The 26777-nt window shown below is 37.0% G+C and overlaps 1 pseudogene; it reads right to left on the reverse strand.

The window, feature by feature from the left end:
• Nucleotides 1-205: 205 nt before the first annotated feature.
• Nucleotides 206-26229, reverse strand: LOC127696538 (UDP-glucuronosyltransferase 2B7-like; annotated as a pseudogene).
• Nucleotides 26230-26777: the final 548 nt, after the last annotated feature.

A 26777-nucleotide genomic window follows, 5' to 3' on the forward strand; every position in this document is an offset into this window, starting at 1 on the left:
TGCTGAATCAACATAAAAACAACTTATATAAGAAGATAAACATTTAAAATGGTTAATATCTCAGTTTAGGGAGTAAAATATATAGATAAATCAAATAGCCCAATGCCTTCTAAAAACAAGAAATATCTGATGCACAATGCTAGCATTGAATGGAGTAGTCTTCCCCATCATGACCACAGATCAGATCCTTGCTTCTTAATGAGCCCTAATCCCTTTTATTCTTTCCCATCTTTATAAACAATCTGTGAACAAACAGCATTTTACAGTACGAAAAGTAATGGCTACCACACAGGCAATTAGGAATCTAAACACATCCAAAGAGTGCTACTGTTACCAGGTGAGGTTATGAGCAAATGGTCTCAGATGCTTGGCCCCTTTTTGATTCATGACAAACTTAATCCAGAAGACTGCTTTGTCCAGAGGCTTCAAAGACTAGTCATGATGAATGGTTGACAACTACATTACATTCTTTTTATAGCTAAAGGAAAATACAGTGGACATTCCTGTACAGAATTAACATGAAAATATATGTGTATTTATTTATGTGTATCATGAGGTTGATTACATGAAAGCATATGGCAATGATTTTGGTCATTTATCACAGTCAAAGATCTTATTAAATAATCTATAAGCTAGAACTTCTTCAACACAATGACTTAAATATATAAACAGAAATGCTTGGAAGAAAGCAAATATTAATAAATAAGAGATTAGAATCAGTTAAGGCCCAAAAGCAAAATAAACAAAATCAAAATGAACCAGTTCTGATGTTTAGAAGTATGAGTCATGTAGAAAGCAATTATTAGTGTAATTGGTGAAGAGAGCTCAGAACAGTAGAATAATATGGAAATTCATGGCAAATCCATGCCATTTCCTGATATGTGGTGCATATGTGGACAAAGATGATAAGGAGTTGGAATTGATGAAGAATTTGTACTAATCAGATATCAGTCCTTATAGATATGCAGTGATTGCTCCTTTGCTGACTTCTTGGTCCTTTAATAAATATCTCCTTGAGCCAGGCAATGGTGGCACACGCATGTAATCCCAGCACTTCTGGAAAGCAGAGGTAGGCAGATTTCTGAGTTCAAGGCCAGCCTGGTCTACAGAGTGAGTTCTAGGACAGCCAGGGCTACATAGAGAAACCCTGTCTTGAAAAAAAGTCTCATTATGGTTCTGTGTTGTTCCATATAAATAATAAAATTACACTTTCCTTTATAACTAATAGTATTTTGGCTCTTGGAATACTTTGAGTTAGTCTTCCTGTAAAGTGGAATCAGAGCAAATTATTGCTATTACTGTTTGTTCTTTTCTTTTCTGCATCATAATTTTTAATATTGAGAATGCTTAATATTTAACATTGAAACAAGATATTTTTTTATAGTGGTGATATGATAACATGCCTGTAGATATGGGAATGGTGCTTATTTACAGGCATTGCTCATCAAGTTTAATGCTTATTGCACTGTATCACAACACAAAAACATTGTCAATAGATGCAGTTTCCCTTCTTGTTATTTATAATATAGTCTAGAAAGGCAGTCATAAAATACACAGAGAGAAGACAGAGTTTTTTGAGAAAGAGGCAGCATAGCAATACATTGTGTTGAAGGAGATGAGGCTTATGACAAGGATTATGTACAGTTTACTAAAGACTAATCAATGTGTCATAGCGCTTCAAAATGTATGGCCAATTTAAGAAATAACCTCCATTTTCCAATGTCATCATCATGCCTATTAAATATTAGAAATGTAGACAAAAATACATATCCATATATATGTATATATACAAGCGTTTTATATTTGACTATCAAGAAAAGAGGGGAGATGAAATAGGGGGTTTGCAGAGGGAAAACCTGGGAAGGGGGACAACATTTGAAAAGTAAACAAAATAACCAAGGAAAAACAGAAAAAGACAGTTTCCAAATACTGTTACCAGAAAATTTATTTCACAGTGTACATATTGGAATGATTAAAATCTAGTTAAATTGAGTTAACTTGCCAAGGAGTACACATAGCTCCAGCTGCATATACAGCAGACGATTGTCTTGTCAGGAATCAATGGGAGGACAGGTCCATGGTCCTATGAAGGCTTGATAGATGCCCTGGTATAGGGGAATTGAGTGGCAGGGAGGTAGGAGAAGGGTGTGTTGAGGAACATCCTCATAAAAGGCAAGGGGAGCGAAGATGGGTAAGGGGGCAAACCAGAAAAGTGAATAACATTTGAAATGCAAAAAGAAGAAGAAGAAGGAGGAGGAGGAGGAGGAAGAAAAAGAAGAAGAAGAAGAAGAAGAAGAAGAAGAAGAAGAAGAAGAAGAAGAAGAAGAAGAAGAAGAAGAAGAAGAAGAAGATATCCAATAAAAAAAATAAAATTTGCCTATTGCTTATTTATCACCAATGTATTTCTAAAAAAATGTTTGCATTTTATGCATAAAATCCATACATAATATTTTTGATGAATGGAATGATATAACAAGGAAGCATAATTTAACTAAATGCATGCTCTGAAGTAATTTGGAAAGTAAATCATTATTGTGTGAGATACTTGGCAATTAAACAGCAATATGATGAGTTCTTTCTTTCAAAGCGATATTTAAAAATTTTTTAATTCTTTCAAAAATGCAACCACGAGTTATAAACTAAGAATCAGCACCATTTATTAGGAAAATCATCTGTTACGAATGCTATTAATTGAGTAAAAATCAAAGGCTCAATGATGGGATCAAAATATTGATGAAGACAAAATAGGAAGCATTGAAGATAATCAGAATTAGAGATTAAACTTAACTTGCTGGCTAACAAAAAGCAAATCTAAGGAGACTTTTGAAAGGAAAAGGAAATGGTAGCCATCTTCAATTGTTTCACTCTACCAAAGTTTCAACTACCAGTAGGTGTTTTAACTTATAAAACTATATTTACTCTAAAATAAAAATCTACTCAGTTTTCATGCTGAGAATTCCATTTGTACAGTAATATAAGTTGCAAATTACCATTATAACTTCCCTACTTGCCTGTTGCTTCCCTGCTGTGGGCTGACCCGGGGGGGGGGGGGGCGGGGGAGGGGAATCACAATTGAGGGAGAACCAATGCTTTTGGTATTCAGGAAGACATTGGTTCCAGTGATGACAAACAGAAACAAACACAGAGGCAGTTTGAATCTGAATGTATTTAGCAGCTCTCAAGCAAGAGCTTTTATACATGAAGAGTCGGTATTGTTGGTCATTCTTTAATAATATAACTGCTAAGTTATTGTTTATTCCTCAGACTTCTGACTACATTGACAGCTAGACAGTTATCTCCTTACCTAAACTCTGTTTCCATTAAATGCTTCATATTTCCTCTTCTTGCCCTGTCACTGTCCCAACCTTCAATTCTATTCCTTCTGATCCACAAAGGCTCATCTTAAAGACTGTTCATGTGTTTAACTCATGTTATCTCTTTAATAAACTTGTTAGCTACAGGAAACCTACCCAAATCTACTGCTCATGGACCAAGTAGGCTCCATCCAGATAAGTACATCTGCCCAAGTTCCCACTTTACTACCTTTCCAAAGGGTGGGATTCCTCTGGGTTTCAATTGTACACATTAAGAAAATTTTCCTTTCTCCCAAATGTACTTAGTCTTATTCCCTAACTATACTAATGTGTTACAACATCTTGTCAAGTCCAGGCCCTTGCCATATCCAGGACAGCTCCAGAGAAGCAACCTTCAGATGTTCCAATCTCCTCTCAGCTTCTCCAGACGCAGACAGCTTCTACTGGACCTGTTCTCCTGACCTATCTTCAAATGGCTCTACAAATCCTGGACAGCAAAGAAGCAGCCAGTCCTCCTGAGACTGTACAATCACCCCCCATACCCCTTTCTCTAGGTTCTCCAGAGACACGCCGCCCCAATGTCAGCATGAAGCAGCCAGATCACAACAACGACCCTATTCCTGCTTCGCCGTATGCGCCGTCACTTCTTTTCTTTTTTCTTTTTTCTTTTTCTTTTATTAATAAACCAAACATTGGGGACTGTTGGGGTTTTGTGTAAGCTCCACCCCACACCTACCTGGTAATAGCCAGGTATGCCCCGCCCCAGAGATCTGGCCCACTATAAGAAGGGCTACTTGCTCCTCCTCTCTCTCTTTGCTCACCGCTCTCCCACACTCTTACCTCTCTGCCCCTGGGGCTCTTCCCCCCTCTCCACGTGGTCATGGCCGGCCGCCTCCTCTCTCTCTCTCTCTCTCTCTCTCTCTCTCTCTCTCTCTCTCTCTCTCTCTCTCTCTTTCTCTCTCTCTCTACCACTAACTCCCATCCCCTATTCTGAATAAACTCTATTCTATACCATGTCCGTGTTCACTGACTCCTTCACTGACTCGACTCCTTTACTTCATCATCCTGATTGACTCCTTCATTGAATACTTAATCATCCTTATTACTCCTTCAGGTATCACCATTCCAAAAGATGTATCCAGTGAAGCAGGCACAAAGAACAATTAACCATTTGGCACAAGGAAATACAAAATCAATCAGGTATAATGTTTCCCATGTAACAGATTTAGAGGATAAATCACAGATAATATTAATCTTCCTGATTAGAATACAGAGTCACTTGTAGTTAACAGCAAACCTTCAAAGAGAGTTCTAAGGTCCTAATGAGTTTTCATGAGTAATCCTTATCTAACATCTAGCTTTCACCTTGTAAAAACTTCTTGAAATTCAACTTAAAACTGTACTTAATCAATGCTTTCCATACCACAGTGTCAGAGCCACCCTCATCTACACACACATAGCCATATAAATTTACATGTTGTTGGGTGGTTATTTTATGTTGTAGTTATGTAAATGACTATGAGACAAAGCGTTGCAGTTCTTAGAAAAGAGTTTATGGCCAGTGACTCTACTTCAAAGAATGGATTACTTGGCCCAGGCCAATAGGATCATCTTGTGAACAAGGAAAAGAGGAAATTGAGAGCAAACAAACTGCTTTAAGAATTGTGGCTCAGAATTTTCCTCTAGCTAGAGAGTTCCACAGGCATCCCCAGGAGACCTCCTCCCTTTGGAGTCTAATGCCTCAGTCTCTAGAACTTGTCACACAGAGTCTACTGGAATTGATGTGGTATCTCTCCCTTTTTTATTTTTTAGTTGAAGCTCATACATATCTCTTTTGGCAGTGAAAATGGAGGAGAAGACTAGTGTGAAAATGAGTGAAAAGATAAGGAGAATATGAAGAATTATTCCTGTAGCCACAGCGATGACAATAATCCAATATAACCAACTTAGAGGGTTCAGAGACCACAGACTGGAACTAATAGATTGAGCTAAATCCTCCAAACCAGTGGATGTGCCTTGCTCATAGCTGAAATTTGAGGGTTTTTTTTTTGTTTTTTTGGTTTTTTTTTTTGTTTTTTTTTTTATTCGATGTATTCTTTATTTACATTTCAAATGATTTCCCCTTTTCTGGGTCCCCACTCCCCACAAGTCCCATAAGCCCTCTTCCCTCCCCCTGTACCTCTATCTACTCCTTCCCACTTCCCTGCTCTGGTATTCCCCTAAACTGTTGCACTGAGTCTTTCCAGAACCAGGGGCTACTCCTCCGTTCTTTTTGGACCTCATTTAATGTGTGGAGTATGTCTTGGGTATTCCAAGTTTCTAGGTTAATATCCACTTCTCAGTGAGTGCATACCATGATTGATCTTTTGAGACTGGGTTACCTCACTTAGTATGATATTCTCTAGCTCCATCCATTTGTCTACGAATTTCATGAATTCATTGTTTCTAATGGCTGAATAGTACTCCATTGTGTAAATATACCACATTTTTTTTTATCCATTCCTCCGTTGAGGGACACCCGTGTTCTTTCCAGCTTCTGGCTACTACAAATATGGCTGCTATGAACATAGTGGAGCATGTGTCCTTATTGCATGCCAGGATATCCTCTGGATATATGCCCAGGAGTGGTATAGCAGGGTCCTCCATAAGTGTCATGGCCAGTTTTCTGAGGAACCTCCAGACTGATTTCCAAAGTGGTTGCACTATCTTACTATTCCTCCTTCTCCACATCCTCGCCAGCACCTGCTGTCTCCTGAGGTTTTGACCATAGCCATTCTGACTGGTGTGAGGAGAAATCTCAGGGTTGTTTTGATTTGCATTTCCCTAATGATTGATGATGTTGAACATTTTTTAAGGTGTTTCTCAGCCCTCCGAAGTTCTTCATGTGTAAATTCTTTGTTTAGCTTGGTATCCCATGTTTTAATGGGGTTATTTGGTTCTCTGGGTTCTACCTTCTTGAGTTTTTTACATATATTAGATATTAGCCCTCTGTCAGATTTAAGGTTGGTGACGATCCTTTCCCAATCTGTTGGTTGACGTTTTGTCCTTTTGACAGTGTCCTTTGCCCCACAGAAACTTTGTAGTTTTATGAGGTCCCATTTGTCAATTCTTCATCTTAAAATATAAGCTATTGGTGTTCTATTCAGGAACTTTACCCTTGTGCACATGTCCTCAAGGGTCTTCCCCAATTTCTTTTCTATTAGGTTCAGTGTGTCAGGTTTTATGTGGAGGTCCTTGATCCATTTGAAGTTGAGCTTAGTAAAAGGAGATAAGAATGGATCGATTCACATTCTTCTGCATGCTGATCTCCAATTGAACCAGCACCATTTGTTGAAGAGACTATCTTTTTCCCACTGGATGCTTTCAGCTCCTTTGTCGAAGATCAAGTGACCATAGGTGTATGGGTTCATTTCTGGGTCTTCAATCCTATTCCATTGATCCACTTGCCTTACATTGTACCAATACCATGCAGTTTTTATAACTATTGCTCTGTAGTAAAGTTTGAGGTCTGGGATACTGAATTCCCCCTGAAGTTCTTTTACTGTTGAGAATAGTTTTAGCTATCCTGGGTTTCTTGTTATTCCAGATGAATTTGAGAATTGCTCTTTCTAGCTCTATGAAGAACTGAGTTGGGATTTGATGGGGATTGCATTGAATCTGTAGATTGCCTTTGGCAAGATGGCCGTTTTAACTATATTAATCCTGCCAATCCACGAACATGGAAGATTTTTCCATTTTCTGAGATCTTCTTCGAATTCCCTCTTCAGAGATCTGAAGTTCTTGTCATATAGGTCTTTCACTTGTTTGGTTAGAGTCATCCCAAGATACTTTATGCTGTTTGTGGCTATTGTGAAGGGTGTCAATTCCCTAATTTCTTTCTCAGTTTGCTTATCCTTTGAGTATATAAAGGCTACTGATTTGCTTGAGTTGATTTTGTAGCCAGCAACTTTGCTGAAGTTGTTTATCAGCTATAGGAGTTCTCTAGTAGAGATTTTTGAGTCACTTAAGTATACTATCATATCATCTGCAAATAGTGATAGGTTGACTTCTTCCTTTCCTGTTTGTATCCCTTTGACCTCCTTATATTGTCTAATTGCTCTAGCTAGGACTTCAAGAACTATATTGAGAAGATATGGAGAGAGTGGCCAGCCTTGTGTAGTCCTTGATTTTAGTGGGATTGCTTCAAGTTCTTTCCATTTAGTTTGATGTTGGCTACTGGTTTGCTGTATATTGCTTTTACTATATTTAGATATGGGCCTTGAATTCCTGTCCTTTCCAAGACATTTAGCATGAAAGGATGCTGAATTTTGTCAAACGCCTTTTCAGCATCTAATGAAATGATCATGTGTTTTTTTCTTTGAATTTGTTTATTTAGTGGATAGCATTTATGGATTTCCTTATATCGAACCATCCCTGCATCCCTGGGATGAAGCCTACTTGATCCTGGTCTATGATAGTTTTGATGTGTTCTTGGATTCAGTGGGCAAGAATTTTATTGAGTATTTTTTCATCGATATTCATAAGGGAAATTGGCCTGAAATTCTCTTTCTTAGTTGGATCGTTCTGTGGTTTTGGTATCAGCGTAATTGTGGCTTCATAGAAGGAGTTGGGTAGCATTCTGTCTGTTTCTATTTGGTGGAATAGTTTGAAGAGTATTGGTGTTAAGTCTTCTTTGAAGGTCTGATAGAATTCTGCACTGAAACCATCTGGTCCTGTGCCTTTTTGGTCGGAAGGTTATCTATGACCCCTTCTATTTCTTTAGGGGTTATGGGTCTGTTTAGATGATCTATTTGATCCTGGTTTAATTTTGTTATTTGGTATCTGTCTAAGAAATTGTCCATTTCATCCCGATTCTCCAGCTGTGTTGAGTACAGGCTTTTGTGGTAGGATCTGATGATTTTTTGAATTTCCTCAGTTTCTGTTGTAATATCTCCCCTTTCGTTTCTAATTTTGTTAATTTGGATACTTTCTCTGTGCCCTTTGATTAGTCTGGCTAAGGGTTTATCTATCTTGTTGATTTTTTTAAAGAATGAGCTCCTGGTTTTGGTGATTCTTTGTATGGTTTTCTTGGTTTCTACTTGATTGATTTCAGCCCTGAGTTTGATGATTTCCTGTCTTCTCCTCCTCCTGGGTGAATTAGCTTCTTTTTGTTCCAGGGCTTTCAGGTGATGCTAGTGTATGCTCTCTCCATTTTGTTTTTGGAGCACTCAAAGCTATGAGTTTTCCTCTTAGCACTGCTTTCATTGTGTCCCATAGATTTGTCTATGTTGTGCCTTCATTTTCAATAAATTCTAAAAAATCTTTGATTTCTTTCTTTATTTCTTCCTTGACCAAGGTATCATTGAGTAAAGTATTGTTCAGTTTCCATGTGTATGTTGGCTTCCTGCTGTTTTTATTGTTATTAAATACCACTTTTACTCCATAGTGATCTGCTAGGAGGCATGGGATAATTTCAATCTTCTTATATTTGTTGAGGTCTGTCTTGTGATCAACTATATGATTGATTTTGGAGAAGGTACCATGAGGTGCTGAGACAAAGGTATATTCTTTTGCTTGGGGATGAAAAGTTCTATATATATCTGTTAAATCCAATTGGTCCAAAGCTTCAATTAGTTTCACTGTCTCCCTGTTTAGTTTCTGTTTTCCTGATTGGTCCATTGATGAGAGTTGAGTGTTAAAGTCACCCACAATTATTGTGTTAGGTGCAATGTGTGCTTTGAGCTTTAGTAAAGTTTCTTTTATGAATGAGGGTGCCCTTGTACTTGGAGCATAGATGTTCAGGATTGAGAGTTCTTGTTGGATTTTTCCTTTGACCATCAAGAAGTAACCTTCCATGTCTCTTTTGATGACATTAGTTTGAAAGTCAATTTTATCTGATATTAGAATGGGAACTCTGGCTTGTTTCCTGAGACCATTTGCTTGTAGAATTGTCTTTCAGCCTTTTACTCTAAGGTAGTTTTTGTCTTTGGCACTGAGGTGTGTTTCCTGTATGCAGCAAAATGTAGGGTCCTGTTTACATAACCAGTCTGTTAGTCTATGTCTTTTTATTGGGGAATTGAGCCCATTGATGTTAAGAGATATTAAGGAGTAGTGGTTATTGCTTCCTATCATTTTTGATGTTAATTTTATACTTGTGTGGTTATCTTCTTTTGGGTTTGATGAAAGAAGCTTAATATCCTGCTTTTTCCAGGGTATGGTTTCTCCATCTATAGTGATTAAGAGTGTCGCTGGGTATAGTAGTCTTGGCTGGCATTTGTGTTCTCTTAGAGTCTGAATGAGCTCCGCCCAGGATCTTCTAGCTTTCATGGTCTCTGGTGAGAAATCTGGTGTAATTCTGATAGGTCTTCCTTTATATGTTACTTGCCCTTTTTCTTTTACTGCCCTAAGTATTCTCTATTTGTTTAGTACATTTGGGATTTTGATTATTGTGTGACGGGAGGTAGTTCTGCTCTGGTCCAGTCTGTTTGGAGTTCTGTTGGCTTCTTGTATATTCATGGGCATCTCTCTCTTTAGGTTAGGGAAGTTTTCTTCCATAATTTTGTTGAAGATGTTTGCTGGCCCTTTATGTTGTAAATCTTCACTCTCATCATTGCCTATAATCCTTAGATTTGGCTTTCTCATTGTGTCCTGGATTTTCTGGATGTTTTGGGTTACAAGCTTTTTTGTATTTTGCATTTTCTTTGACTGTTGAGTCCATGGTTTCTATGGTATCTTCAGCATCTGAGCACACAAACTGCCTTGAGATCTATGGCTCAGAATTATCCTCTAGCTAGAGATTTCTACAACTGGTCCCAGGAGACCTCCTCCCTTTGGAGTCTAATGCCTCAGTCTCTGGAACTTGTCACATAGAATCTACTGGAATTGGTGTGGCACTTCCCCACAATTCACCTTTTATGGGCCTCAGTGATTATTTCCATTATATATGCAACTTCAATAATCTGAATTATCCTAAAACTCTGATAATTTTTTTAGTAAAACAACTGAAATGAATGTTGGTCTGGATATTGGTATACTTTTGCTATTCCAGATCTTTGCAGGATAAAAGAGAAATATGTCAAGTTAAATTCAGATTCTTAAGCAAAAATAGTGAAACACACACACACACACACTCACTGCCACTTGGATCTTCCCATGAGAAATTATCTATAATAATTGTGACATAGCACAGTGATAGAATATGTGTTCAACATTCATGTGTAAAGTCCTGGGTTCCAATACAATACAAATAAATAAATAAATAAATATAGTTATACTATAAAGGGTCACTGATGACTGCCTTCAGTGCATTGAGCAGATCTGCACTTGACATTGTATGAAAGTCTACTGAAACTTCTGCTCCTTTGGCCACCATGTGTACAATGTTTAGATGTTGTCCTGCAAATAAAGGGTTGCTGACCATGAGGATCCCGTTATGGATCAACTCATAGATGCCATCGCCTCCACCATGAGTTACAAATGCTTTAGTTTTTGGATGACTTAAGATCAGGAGAACATCAGAAAATATACTCATTAGAAATCTTAAATGTAAGTGTATAATAATGTTCTCAAAGAGGCAGGGTATTTTTTAATATAAAAATTCATTTGAATTGCCTAAATTGCTTTAATGTCTCAGAGCAAGAAGTACCTAAGTGTATAGGAGGGTAAGTGAGAGAGCTGTAACTTAGTTTTTCTTTATTCTGGAACTATGGTTTATGGAAGAAGTAGTTGAGGAATTAACTACAGATGTGGTATGTGTCCTGGTATGTAGTTTGTGATAAAAAGTGATTATCAGATGAACACACAAAGTACATATTAGATGGAGGAAATGAATGCTGAGAACAGCTTGTCTTTGTTATAACTTGCTGATATAAAGAGTTCATATGTTCTTAGTGCCACTCATTGCTTTTCTGACTCTTCCTTCCATTACACTCCTCCCCTCCCAAGATAAGGAATTCCAATTAAGATGCTTGAGAAATCAATAGAGAAATAACAATACTAGACTTGCTTATTAGTACATATATATTCTGTCTTCTGTCTCTGCCTGTCTGCCTGCCTGTCCATCCACTTGCCTGTGTACCTACCCATTTGTCCATCCATCAGTCTGTATGTCTCTGTCTCTATCTCTTTTTATTTCTGTCTCTATCTCACTCTCTCCATGTGTGTGTGTGTGTGTGTGTGTGTGTGTGTGTGTAGTTTGGATGGAATTTTGCAAAGTGATGTGACACTGCTATTCTCAGGAACCACAGACTGTTAACTAAAAACCTAGTGTCAGGAAAGAGAAATTTCACTTTGAATTTTTGGGTCACAGAGATTGTGTGTATATTTGTTGGGTTGCCTGCATGTAGGTTGTCCAGGACTTTCTCCAAACAAAATAAACTTTCCTTCTTGATTGCCTGTCAGAGCTTCCATATTGCCTGTCAGACTGCCTCGTTGCTGAAAACATAATATACCTCAGAAATAGGACCTGAAGGAATTGAGATGAAACTGTCTTGGACATCCCTTCTGTAAGAATTTTCATAGTATTACAATTGCTATAGAAGATCTCTAGGGAGAAATAGCACCTGCTTCCTGTTAGGAGTCCCAGAAAACTAAGCTACACAACAGTAACCTTTTCAGAGGGCCCAGATTAGATCCATGCTGACTCCCTGATTATTAACTCAGTCTCTGAGTCCTTATCAGCCCATTGATACTGTGATTTGTGTTTTCAGGAACTGATTCCGAGAATCTTACCAAGAAGGTCATTCTGGAGCATACACTTGAATACCCTAGTATTGGGTCCTAAGGTTTCTAGTTTCTTTCCTTCAAATCTCCAAAGAACCTGTTAGATGATAGACAAAAATTTATGTAAGAATTTGAAGTTTAAAATATACTCTTTTTGAAGTTAGTCACTGCTTAATTAAAGTGCCTTCTATGGTACAGGCATGGAAATCAGGGAAAGAGTCATTAAGATCGATCAACAAATGGTGCTGGTTCAACTGGAGGTCAGCATGCAGAAGAATGCGAATTGATCCATCCTTGTCTCCTTGTACTAAGCTCAAATCCAAATGGATCAAGGACCTCCACATAAAGCCAGACACTCTGAAGCTAATAGAAAAGAAACTGGGGAAGACCCTTGAGGACATCGGTACAGGGAGAAAGTTTCTGAACAGAACACCAATAGCGTATGCTCTAAGAGCAAGAATTGACAAATGGGACCTCATAAAATTACAAAGTTTCTGTAAGGCAAAGGACACCATCAAGAGGACAAATCGGCAACCAACAAATTGGGAAAAGATCTTCACCAATCCTACATCAGATAGAGGGCTAATATCCAATATATATAAAGAACTCAAGAAGTTAGACTCCAGAAAACCAAACAACCCTATTAAAAAATGGGGTACAGAGTTAAACAAAGAATTCTCACCTGAAGAACTTCGGATGGCGGAGAAGCATCTTAAAAAATGCTCAACTTCATTAGTCATTAGGGAAATGCAAATGAAAACAACCCTAAGATTTCATCTGACACCAGTCAGAATGGCTAAGATTAAAAATTCAGGAGACAGCAGGTGTTGGAGAGGGTGTGGAGAAAGAGGAACACTCCTCCACTGCTGGTGGGGTTGCAAATTGGTACAACCACTCTGGAAATCAGTCTGGCGGTTCCTCAGAAAACTGGGCACCTCACTTCCAGAAGATCCTGCTATACCACTCCTGGGCATATACCCAGAAGACTCCCCACCATGTAATAAGGATACATGTTCTACTATGTTCATAGCAGCCCTATTTATAATTGCCAGAAGCTGGAAAGAACCCAGGTATCCCTCAACAGAAGAGTGGATGCAAAAAATGTGGTATATCTACACAATGGAGTACTATTCAGCCATTAGAAACAATGAATTCATGAAATTCTTAGGCAAATGGATGGAGCTAGAGAATATCATACTAAGTGAAGTAACCCAGACTCAAAAGGTGAATCATGGTATGCACTCACTATTAAGTGGATATTAACCTAGAAAACTGGAATACCCAAAACATAATCCACACATCAAATGAGGTACAAGAAGAAAGGAGGAGTGGCCCCTGGTTCTGGAAAGACTCAGTGAAACAGTACTCAGCAAAACCAGAACGGGGAAGTGGGAAGGGGTGGGTGGGAGGACAGGGGAAGAGAATGGGGCTTACGGGACTTTCGGGGAGTGGGGGGGCTAGAAAAGGGGAAGTCATTTGAAATGTAAATAAATTATATCGAATTAAAAAAAAAAACCTGAGACACAGACTGTATTATCATCATCTGTGTTTCTCTGTACATTTAATCAGGTTGAATGTTGAATGTAATCATGACTTGCCATGTGCAGTTATATGCACACATGAAACAGTTAATGAAATATACATGTATTTAAGAAAAGTTTGTTTATTACTATAATACTTCCAATTTTCCATTTTTAATTTCATGCCAGATTAAATAACTTCACAGCTTATATTCACTTGTCATAGGTTCTTTTAAAAGAACTTAGCATTTAAAAAAATATTATTTATTATTAGTTTTAACAAGTTTACCTTGTCCACTAATCTCTCTGCTCAGAAGTTTCTAGAAAGGTACCATTATGGCAAATCAGACAATTGAGTTGTCTGTCTGTACCACCCTGGGAATAACTTCACAGACTGAAAGGCATTTGCATTGGCCATTAACCTGGATATGACTTTATCACCTTTGTCCACAGTCATCTTCAAGATTGGCATGGTGGATTAAAGTTCAGCTGTGTTAAATTATGTTTATATATTTTATGAAAAGAGAGTTATCAGGACCCTTTCAGGTATAAAGCTTGTTTCTGCTGGACTCTTTATTTCCCCATTTCTTCCTAAATGGGAGGCATTTTACTCTACAGTGTTAGAGATATCATCCTATAGATCATGTTTGATTATGTATGGTTGGCTAAGCATAAGGATGGGAACCATTCCATCTTCTCCTTTACATCTTCTTATTTCAGACTTTGGCAGGTTCCTCTCTAGAAAGGCTGATCCTTCCTTTTGTTTCTCTTAACAAACATGGCATAAAGGGGCTGTGAAAGTGGACATTAGTCTCCCGTTTTCCACAAAGTCTCCTGAATGGTAACTTAGTAATTCTACTTTAGCATTTTTGCAAATACTGAAGGGTTACCTGGGAAGTCTACATGTTATACTGCAAACTACCCACCCTCAATTTGCTAGGAAAGTTATTAAATCAACCTTCTTTTGAATAAATGGATTCTTGAATTTCTGTATTCAAACAAGGCTCAAGCAAAAGGAGCATGTGACTGATAAGAATTTAGTTATTTTGTGTAGTTTGGTTCACAATTGCTGTGCTCACAGTGCTACTCTGTGATCAAATGCTTATGTCAGCAATGCCATCAATTAAAAAACACAATCTACAAAACCTCTAAAGCAAATCGTAATACTTGATATTGTATAAAGGAGCATTCTAGAATTGGATCTTTCCCCACTTTCATAAACTCAGTAGAGATTTGGCTCCCAACTGGGTGCCATTTTACCTTTTGTGAAATTGTGCCAGGGCTGATGCAACTGTGTTGGCCCTTTCTTGTGTTATGTTCCTGATCATCGGCCCCAGAGAAAACACCACCACACCATGTTCTCCTAAGCTCTGTGCAAACTCTTCCATTTCCTGTGAATATAAAGAATGTATTACTGCCAAAAATGAATGGCCCATGAAACTATTGGATTTGTTATTAAAAACTAAGAGAACAATGGAGTATTATAGGAATGATAAGTACCAGTGTTCAAACACATTCAGGACAATCATTCCTGTCTTAGTCATCCCCTGTTCCTGGGGAGCAGAACTATGCATATTCACATTTTTAAGCAGCAAGTATTCTAAGTATTATCTTCTGAAAAATGAAAATTATAATATGTATATCATATGATCTGAAAACTGTAATCCTCATTGACATTTTTTAACCTGTAGAGAATATGATTTCTACATTTCTTCATTTCCATCCAAACTTTCTGTAACCAGCGACTTAATGTAAATGAGGGTGATATAAAACTAGTCAATGAAATATATTTATATAAGTTCCTCAGTGTGAAACTTTTACTCTAGTAGATTTAGGGTATTAAACGTTTTGGCAAAACATTTGATAATGTATAAATTGGAAATTTACATATACAATTTTTACAATCATTTTAAAAGCTGTCTTTATAAAATTATGATACATATTGCTTATAAAAGATTTGATTTTACTTTGTATAGTTTAGATACATATACTTTTAGGGTTTGTTTATAAATATTAATAAGACACATGACTTCTTTTGGAGGGTGTCATATCTCCTGGAACTGGAGTTATGGATATGTGAGCTGCCATGTGGATGCTGGGAATTCAACCCAGGTCCCCTGGAAGAGCAGTAAGTTCTCTTTAATAGTTGAGTCATCTCTCTAGCCCCTGAATTCTTTTTTTAAAAAATTAATTCTAACATGTGTTTTTATTGAGAGAGCAATAGATTTATATATAGACAGATAATGGAGAGTGAAAGAGACAGAGAGAGAGAATATAAACATCAATTAAGAGAAGGACAGGAGACAAAAGACAAGTGTCAGAACTGGCAAAGCTGTGACTAGTGAGAAGGAGAGAGTCAATTATTGCTACCAATTATAATTGTTGTATTGTTTCACACTATTTTCTTTTCTTATTTCCCTTGTTCTAACACTGCCTACTTCTCTGTAGAAATTGAGAAATCATTCAAGTATAGGATAGAATGAACCTACATGAATATGGAATTGGCCTTTGATCATGGAAAATTACTATGCATAGCCTAAATGATTAACATTTAAACCTCATTTAATAGTAATTTGAGACACTTTCAGTGGCCAGTAAAATGGCTCAATTGGTAGGATTTTTGCTGCTAGTGTTGATGTCGTGAATCTGAACCTTGTCATTCACATGCTGGAAGAAAGAACAGACTTCTGTGTTAATACTACACATGTAGCGAAACTCTTCTCCTTGTATGTACAGACATTAGTATATAGGCACACACATATGTAACACAAATTAAAAATAAATGAGTAATATTTTAATGTTTTAAATGTTTTTTGTTACTGTTAGTGTTATAAAATTATAAGAAATCCTTGAGTTTCATAATATATGTGATTAAAGAAAGTGTTCTCTCTAATTGTCTTACAACTGTGATGCTTATTTCATAGCAGATAAGATGGCATAATGATTGGGTAATTTAAATCTGATTACTGTTTTGATAAACAAGTGGTAGGAATAATTAGGTGTTCATGTGCAGGCTATGTGTTTTCCTATGGTTATTTTAGCAGTTGGTGCCAGGGACCATGGTATCAAAAGAGCTTTAGGGATCTCCTGTAGTCTATCATAAGACAGAAAAAACATGAGCAATCTTTCCCAGAGAGTAGCACCAAACTACTTACCCAATAACAAGAATACTGAGAAATCTGCCCCTTAAAATGTGTACATATGCATACATATGAACAATAGTCAATGGGCTGAAATACTGTAATATATGTTTTTCTGTACATAAGTATTTGGTGTGTGTATATAAGAGAGATAATAAAAATTAAAAAAAAACAAACAAAAACTTTCTATGAATAGCATAAACTCTCCCTTTTATTCCCTATGCTACATAAATCTAAGATGTGCATGAATTGGTGGACTAAAATAAGGGAAATGTTGAGTATTTATTAAGTGTAATTGAAGGCAAACATTCATGATATTGAGGAATGCTCTTCTATTTAAGCTAGAAAACCATCAAAGAATCTTAACAAAGATACCCTTTAGGTTTACACCTTTTTTTATCTTGTTGCCAAAGTTTATACATTTACTTTACAAATATGAATGACATTTACAAGTTTAGGATCTTGTCTAAAAGTGTTGAGCTTCTGATTATTACTGAGCAAAATGAATCTAAGGTTTCTTTAAATATAAGAAAATTATTAGTTTTAGTAAACCATTATAGTTGGAATGCAATTGTCCTCCTGTATGCTCAGTGGTACATCCTGTGGTTGCTGGTCATGGTACATTTTGGGGAAGTTTTTGGAAACTTTAAGAAGTCAAGCCTACTTAATACCATCATGTAACTGGCTCATTGTATTGGAGGCAATCCCACTAAGTCTATGCATGCTGACCTTCATAGTACAAGCATAGCACACATCTGCCCCCAAAATTATCTGTTCTACCCCAGGACAGGAACTAATTGAGCCAAGTCCTAAAACCTCTGAGGTCATGACCAACAAATTTCATTATGTACTGAGATCTGTAAGACTCTGTTCTAGGTTCATCTTCTTTGCTATCTCTGCTGCACCATTAGCCTGCTATAGGTTCTTTATTTCCTGTCTTGTCCCTCTGCAATCCAACTGGGAACTGCATCTTTGTAGACTTTTTTTTTTTTCAACTTAAAGGAAATGTGATCTTACCTCTCAGTTTCCTTCCTTTCCCTGTGAACCATTGTGAAGTTTTGAATGATATGTTTATCACAATCCTCTGCTTTGCACATATTCCACTTAGGGTTCCTAGAACATGCTCTCGGTAATCCAGCAGTTTACTTTTTGTATAATGCTTAGATGTATCATTTCACTTCTTCATATGTTAGTGGGTTTTTTTTTTTGTAAATTAATGAGTTTAGAATTTTTTATTATATCTGTTTAATGGCTTCTTTAGATTATCATCACTTCTTTAAAATATATTTCATTCAATTTAAATTAGTGGATTATTAGACATTGCATCTTGTGTATATACACTTTTATGTTGTTTCTTTGCATGTCAAGAACTTATTCAGGCATATACTTGTTGTATTCCATAGCTCCCTGCAAATACTATGAAACTGGGTTGCTGCAACAGAAGCTGAGGGATAGATGGGGAAGGGGTGAAAAGAATGAGGCCAGGACAATTCTTTACCAATCGAGGCCCCAACTTTAATCGAGGTCAGACCTTTTAACAGTTTGGGTAAGCCCTTCCCCCCAGATTCCAGGCTAAGTTCTGGCAAAGTCATCTGGCTTCACCTGGTGATCCTTGGTTTGACTGCTCAGGCAGCTGGGTGGGTCACCTGCTTAATTCAGGAATTCGTAGACCTGGAGGAACAATGAACTTAACCTTCACTCTGAGCTTCTCCACTCTAGGATAAAAATTCCTGCTGTAATCTACCTCCCTATTGTCCTAACATCAGATTCCTGCCCAAAGCCAGAAATTGCGCTTGGCTAGTGTCAAGTTACTACCATGTGGCATGACACTCCAATATGGCTCTGTACATTTCCTCCCTTTTTATTAATTTGAAAATGAGGAGGTAGAAAACAAGTGGATAAACATCCTTCATAAGAAGGTGGGCCTTAACCAGGAGGGGAAGCATTGACCGTAATTCCTCTTAAATATTGTATAACATCTTTTTCAGAGGAGGGGTAATAGGCTCCCTTATTATTTTAAGGACAGATTCTCAACATTAACCCCTATGCAATTAGGTGTACTTCATGGGGACTTAGAGGCAGAAATTCACCTCCCCAGGCAGTTCCTTGCCTCGCACCTCTCACTGGTGGCCATGTTTGCTCATAAACAAACACATAGATCTGCATTCTATGTGGCTTCCTTTTTTGGAGATTCACTTGTGTAAGTTTTGAAGCCAGGGGGGTCTGCAAGTATCTTTAACAGTCACGCGATCTTTCTATCCAGGTGAGCCTGGGTGGAGACAACCAGTCTTCTTAACAAACAAGGTCAAGAGTTAAAGGTAGAGTAGGATTAACTTGTCTGTGATGTCCTTGAGGTATCCAATTTAGTTGCAAATTAGCAACGTAAAAGACACAAAACTGGGCCTCTGAGGTGGGAGAGATATATAAAGAGATAAGCTGTTACTTCTCAGGAAAAGTGGAGACTATATTTTAAATTAACTCAATTGGCTGAAGATGATTATTAGCCATCTTTATAATTGGAATCTCCAATATTGGATTTATATCTAGACCAGGATGTGGTTGAGTCAGCTGATCACATTAAAGGAAAGAGAAGAGTCATTATAACTCATCTTCAGATTAATTTTTTTCTAAGGTAGCTTAATAGTCTCCATGTTCTGTTCCACAAACTCTTAAAGCTTGAAGCAAGGTATTTTATCTAATCTGGGACATTTGACAATTAAGGTAAGTCAAGAACATATACCCAATAAAACTCTTATGTTACCATTGTCTGGGCACTCAGCAAGCCCACAGTCAGCATATCTTTAGCATGCCACACCAATAACTCTGGCAGCTAGCACATAGGGGACATGCCTTCTTCCCCAATATTAAGTCAGGATCATGTCATGTGCCAATAAGTGAATTTTTCCATCTCATCTAGGCATCAGTATACCTAGTTAGAGGAAACCATATACACTCAGCAGGGAGTTCCTTGGCATCCAAATTTTAAAATTTTCTTAGAAATATACAAGCATAATTCAAATGATATTCACATGGATACCACTTCCCCTCTCTTTTTCTTTTTTAAGAAGATATTGTTTTGTTTTGATTTGTTTTGTTTTTTTAAAATGTTTTATATCACCTCGTCTTTGAGGATAACAAAGAATCAAATTGTCAAAGATATCTCAAATGAATAACCTTTATTCACTAAAAGGCCAGTTCTGTTGTTTGTTCCAATCTAAGTTGGAACACTGAGCTTATACCATAACATAGGCAATAACTATGTAATTATAGAAAATAAATGTAGCATTACCATTGCTTTTTGCTAGAGCAGTTGCAACTAGAATGCCCAAAATTGAATTGTAGTTATATGCACATATTTTCATTTTCTAAATTAGAAATATGAGTATCATTTATCTGTAAAAATTAATTAAGTCCTCTAGAATCAACACCATTATGTGGTAGAAGTAGAAATTGAGGATATCAAGAACAAATCTTTATAATTTGATGTGAACAAAAATACAATTTTTTTTATTGTTATATTTTTTTATTTACATTTCAAATGATTTCCCCTTTTCTGGGTCCCCACTCCCCGCAAGTCCCATAAGCCCTCTTCTGTCCCCCTGTTCTTCCATCCACCCCTTCCCACTTCCCTGTTCTGGAATTCCCCTATACTCTTGAACTGAGTCTTTCCAGAACCAGGGGCCACTCCTCCATTCTTGTTGGACATCATTTAATTTGTGGATTATGTCCTGGGTATTCAAAGTTTCTAGGCTAATATCCACTTATCAGTGAGTGCATACCATGATTGATCTTTTGAGACTGGGTTACCTCACTTAGTATGATGTTCTTCAGCTCCATCCATTTGTCTAAGAATTTCATGAATTCATTGTTTCTAATGGCTGAATGGTACTCCATTGTGTAAATATACCACATTTTTTGTATCCATTCCTCCGTTGAAGGACACCTAGGTTCTTTCCAGCTATGAACATAGTGGAGCATGTGTCCTTATTGCATGCTGAAGAATCCTCAGAAAACTGGGCATGACCATTCCTGAGGATCCTGTTATACCACTCCTGGGCATATATCCAAAATTATTTTTTAAGCCATTATACTTTTAATGATATAAATAATATGCTTGTATATCCGATTGTTTCTAGATAGCTTGTCTGGGATACAACTTTAATGTGCCTTGCCTTAAGGGGTCTTGTCCAGGCACCTTTTAAAAGATTAATTATATATAAGTATATTGTAACTGTCTTCAGACACACCAGGAGAGGATGTCAGATCTCATCACAGGTGGTTGTGAGCCAGCATGTGATCACTGGGATCCAAGCACCCATGCACCATGAATGAGGGCCTAGTCTTTAATGACTGAGCCATCTCTCCAGGCTTACAACCATAAAATACAAGAGTTCAGCTCCCAGCACCCATGACGGTCACTCCAGACTTTGGATTAGCTCTTAGATACCCAGAGGACAGTCATTTAAAGAACATATCTTTTAAAATTTGAATTATACTTGCATAAATAATTAAGAATTAGCAGTATTAAAAAGGGAACAATTTTAAGCAATTATGAACCATGATATATATACTATTATTAAAAGCTTGATTTTTAACATCTTAAAAATAGTCGCTATAGCACCCAAGTCAGGTATCTGTGCTGAAGCAGGGGAAAACTCAAAGGAACAAATATGTGATCTGATAGTAACAAATTATCTTTTGGATAACAATTATTAAATTTTCCTAAAAAGGGTTGCCATGTAGTAGATTAGCCATCAATGTTTTATAATAACCAATTTGATTGCTGTTTGAAACAAGGAACAACTGTTTTCTACCTTGAAAACAGAGGTTTAAGTCCTCCATGGCAAGCTTAAGATGAGGTTAATATAAGATAAAGCCAATCAATATATCCTAACAACTTTTTAAAATCATTTACTTAAAAATTTTAAAAGCCCATAGTTAGGAGCAAAGGCCTGTAACAAACATTCCATGAATATTATACACTCAAAAATTTAAGATCCTAGCTTCTTGTATTGGAACAGAGTTCAAACATTTTTTCTCACATAAGGAAAGGTTATTAGCCTTCCTTGAGGGAAAAAAAAAAACCTTCTAATGAAATTGCTTTATTCTTTCTTTAAAGTTAGAAGCTAATGCTTTTATAATTATTAGAATGTAAAGCAGGAAGCAACCCTTTAAATCTATAATAATTTTGTATGGAGTAGGCAGGCCAAATTTTAATGCCTTCATAAGTTCTACATTGCCTTGTTAATCTTTCATAAGTTTGAACTGCCTTTTGAACCACACCTGGATAAGTCTGTCAAGAATGTTCTTTTAGCCAAACAGTACCTAGGTGGGGTTGCAATATGAAAGCAGTTCCTCACTAGCTTCCACTGAGGCAGCTCTAAGCTTTGCAGTAACTCAAATGTAATTTTTTTTCTTAATCTGCCCAAGGACCCACCTTGAGTTCTTGGCAAGGATGTTGTATGATATTCCTCAAATATAAATATCTTCTAATCTGAGCCTTTTATCTAAGACCAGACCCAACCCCACCTGTCTTGCAAGGACATTTTAAGGATTGAATAACAAAAGAAACCTGTAATTTCAGGGTTCCTAGAAAATTCTACTCATTGTTTTATAGTAGTCAAAGGAGCCTGTTTGATACCAAATAAATTTCCACTGAGATCTCCTTTTTAATCTTGGAGGGATAAATTTTGCCTCTACCATTGTAGCCAATAAACTTGTGGGAAAGTGGTAATAGGACTATAATGGCCACAGCTGTTTCACTCTTAATTACAAAATATGCTAAGAATTGTGAGCATTTAATTAGACTGCAAACTGCAGCCAATGGCACATGGGCAATTTTTATTGTACCTTAATTTTTCTTGCAATATTAGAGCATAACTAAAACTTTGGGGAAAATCCCAATTTTAAACAATCAATTTTCTTTAATATCAATGGCAAACACATTATTTTTACAGCACAAGGTTTGTCTGCCAGTTTTTATGTTCAAGGGTATGACAGTGTAACTTATTAAAGAGACATTATTTTAAATCTTAATCTTTGTAAATCTAATTTCTAGATTAATATTCACACATAACACCATGCCAATGTAGAAGCATCTTAGAGGCCTGTATTTCCTGGCTTGCATCATGCCACATGTTCAAAATGGCTAAGCTGCCAGCTCCAAATTAGCCTCTATTATTATAACACTATAGGCAAGATATGTAAAACCTTATACCATTAAGACCAATTGAAAACAAGAACAAAGTGATTACAGGAATCTCATAAGTTAAACCAAAGTTTCTGGCCTTTTAAAAAGCAGCTTTTCCCCCAGTCATGTTTGCCTCTCAGGTGAGCAAGCTGTGCTACTGCACAGCTTTAAATCAGCCCCTGCACAAACTGTGGCTGGCTCAAGAGTCCTCCAGCAGATAAAATTTTCACCAGTTTTTATTTTTTAACATGAAAAAACAGTCATTCACACAAAAACACAGAGAGGACATAAACGTACACGTGGACAAATGGTCGGTGCACCGGGGACAAACAACGATACACAGAAAGAGACGCATGCTTGTTAAGCACTTCTCTCTTACTCTCTCATTTTTCAAACTTTCTTAAAGCAGCTCTTGGAGGCTGTGGACATATGCCTATATTTAAAGCCTTTTCTTTTTCACCTGAATCAGCTCTTAAAATCTGTAGACAAATGCCTCAAAGTTCCTACCCCATTTTCCACTGTCTCCCCGCTAAGCGAGGAGTTCAGTGCTGGGTCCACACTGCCTCACTTAGTCCATTTCCTTTAGCACCTATAGTTGCTCACCATATAGGATACCATCTTTTTCCATTTTCTTCCAAGCTTCACCAAGACAGGGTCACCTCAGGAAGCCTTCTTGTATCCATCCCTGCGTATTGGTATCAATTTGTTGTATTCTGTAGCTTCCTGTAGCTACTATGAAACTGGGATGCTGGAACAGAAGCTGAGGGATAGATGGGGAAGAGATGAAAAGAATGAGGCCAGGAAGATTCTTTACCAACCAAGGCCCCAACTTTAATTGAGGTCAGACCTTTTAACAGTTGGGTCAAGCTCCTCTCCCCAGACTCCAGGCTGAATTCTGGTGAAGTCTTCTGGCTTCACCTGGAAGTCCTTGGCTCGACTACTCAGGCAGTTGGGTGGGTCACCTGCTTAATTCAGGAATTCATAGACCTGGAGGAACAATGAACTTAACCTTCACTCTGAGATTCTCCACCCTAGGATAAAAATTTCTACTGTAACCTACTTCCCTATTGTCATAAAGTCAGATTCCTGCCCAAAACCAGGGATTGTCCTTGGCTAATGTGAAGTTCCTACCATGTGGCATGACACCCCAATATGGCTCTGTACATATACTAGTCACTTTACAGCATTTGTAGGAAAGAGCATCACTGAATTAAGCTGTTTCCCATAGCTCTCCTGTTATACTATTAATTGAAGGAAATACATACATTTGTGACTGTTTTAATTTGGAGCATCTATTTGACCAGATACTTTTCCCTACTTACCAGACTTTCTAACTGGAAGGCAAATAAAAGTATGGTGGAGAACCATTTGAAATGAAGCAAAATAAAACTCAAAGAATGTTTTTACCTTAGGCAATGAATTGGCAGGTTTGCAGTGGAGTCTTCCAACAAACTCAATATTAGGTAAGGATGGGCAAGGAAACTCCATGTATCAGTATAACTGGATGAGCCACATTTCTGCTTTCTTCATGGTGTCAACCATAGTAGTTTGTCTTCCTAAATGGAGAAATGAATTGGGCATTGAAGAGCCATATTATAAGAGAAGTATTGCCATGTTAATAACATACTGTCTGAAGAGTGCTGAACTAATATTACTCAAAGAAACAAAGTGTGCATTTATGAAACAATTATATTTATTTATATTAATGCAGTTATAGTGTAATTTATTTTGGTTTACTTAATGTATACTTGTGAAAGGAAAACTGAGATGAAATGCTAATGCCATCTCAGTAATTCAGAAATCCTATTTTCATCTAATCTCCTAAGCGTCTATGTCTCTGCCATGCATTTTGGTCCTCTAAATCTTCAGAAAGAAAGATGCAAATACAAGGAACATTCTAGCTTCAGAGTCAAGCTACCTCTTCATAATGATGAGCACAGCCTTTCTAGGAATCAAGTTACTTTCTACATCAAACAAGCTATCTTTTGACTCTCAGTTTTCTAAGAGAATTACTAGGGTAATGCCTGGAAGAATTCTGAAAGCTAACCTTATTTTTTCTTCATACTAACAATGTAATACTTTTCATTCCTTTGTAGAGATATTACAAATATTACTTGGAAAGTTTTCAGAAATTATGAGAATCAAATATTTTTTACAGATACATTTTATTTTATTTTTGTTTTATTTCCTTTATTTACATTTCAAATGGCTATCCCCTTTTCTTGTTTCCCCTCTAGAAACCCCTTATGCCATCCTCCCTCTCCCTGCTTCTATAAGGGTGCTACCCCATCTACTTATGCCTCTCACTCACTTATACCTCCCCAACCTGGCATTCTCCTACACTGGGGCATTGAGACTTCACAGAACCAAGTGTTCTTGCTTAATTGTGGTTTTCTTACCTAAACTAGGGGACCACAATTGCTGACTATACAAACTAGATACATTTGTGTCAAAGCTTTAGGAGTTTTAATTCTTTTAAATGGAGAATTGTATGTAATGCTGTAGAGTGTATCTTGAGGGATGAATATGTGATTAGAGCCTCAGAATGTCTTAAAAGAGGGAATTATTTAGGCCCTCATGCTACTCATGTGATGCACAACTTACCTAAAATTTCAGTGAAAAATGGATCCCAATCCTTAGCAGGAAATGATTCAAACCATAAGTAAAAATAAAGTAAACATGACACATTTTGTACTCTCACTGTGAATGTCATTTGACCACTTAATCCTGACAAAATAACAGGCACATAAGACGAGGGAAGAGTTGGCCCCCACTATATTTTTCTATTTTGTAGCCATTACCAAAGCAAAGACTGTACACAAAAGGTAACTGCAGTAGCTCAGCTATAAGCTCACCACAGAGACTAATAGCATCAGAAAGAACAACATCAAACTTGGATTCCTGTAGTTTTGTCATAAGTTTTTTGTTTGAAACTACTTCTCTACAATGTTTTAACCACAAATCAGACATTGCCACAAATGCCCATTGTGTTCAATGCTGTGTAGTATCTCAAACATGAATCCTTTGGCACATCATATGTCCACATATTCACCCACTGGGTAAAAAAAACCAAAACCAAACAAACAAACAAAAAAACAAAACTTTTCTGCTTCATCATTATTGGAAGCTGTAGGAAATATTTCATATGTAAGACCAGATGATTTTTGGGATCAAGAAAGATGGAAGATGAAGGTCTCAGAACAGTGACTTCATGGCTTTTCTGGTCAAGTTCATCCAATATTATCTTTAAATTCATCCAGTGACTGTATTTCATTGGCCACACCAACACTTTCTCCCAGTTTCCAGATCTGAAGCAGAAAATTAATCTGTAGTGGGAGCAGAGCAGAAGTCCACTTGATAGGCATACTGAAAATCAAAGTCCTTCTGTTTGCAGTGTGTTTCCTTCTGCCACTGTTTGAGCTTTTATCCAAGAAGCATTAGCCTAGAAGTTAAAATATAACCAGCATTGTCAAAAGTTGATAATGGAATGACCATTAGTTTTGAAGAGAAAAAATAGAGAAAGTAAATGTTAAATATTCTCTGTTAAAATGAAAGTGTTTGATGTCTCTTTCATGTTGGAGCATTTACAGTAATCCTGGAGAGGATGACCGCATGTTCAATTGTTAACGATACATAAATATTAAGATATTCTAAATAATATAAATATGTCTCACAAAGGCATTGCCATCATATTGTGTCTGCTTTCTGAATTCTCCTCGATATAGAATTGAAAGTATATTAATTTACATAGCTGATCATTACTTCCACATAACCAATCAAAACATTTTCTATCAATGTTGATCAATATATTCATATAATCCAATCCAACAATTTAAGTTATATGACAAATATTTTGTGGAATACTTGTAATAAACCATAGACATCTTGACTACAAGTTTCCAGGAATTTCATG

This window comes from Apodemus sylvaticus, chromosome 11 (assembly GCF_947179515.1).
Source record: "Apodemus sylvaticus chromosome 11, mApoSyl1.1, whole genome shotgun sequence".
NCBI classification, from domain to species: domain Eukaryota; kingdom Metazoa; phylum Chordata; class Mammalia; order Rodentia; family Muridae; genus Apodemus; species Apodemus sylvaticus.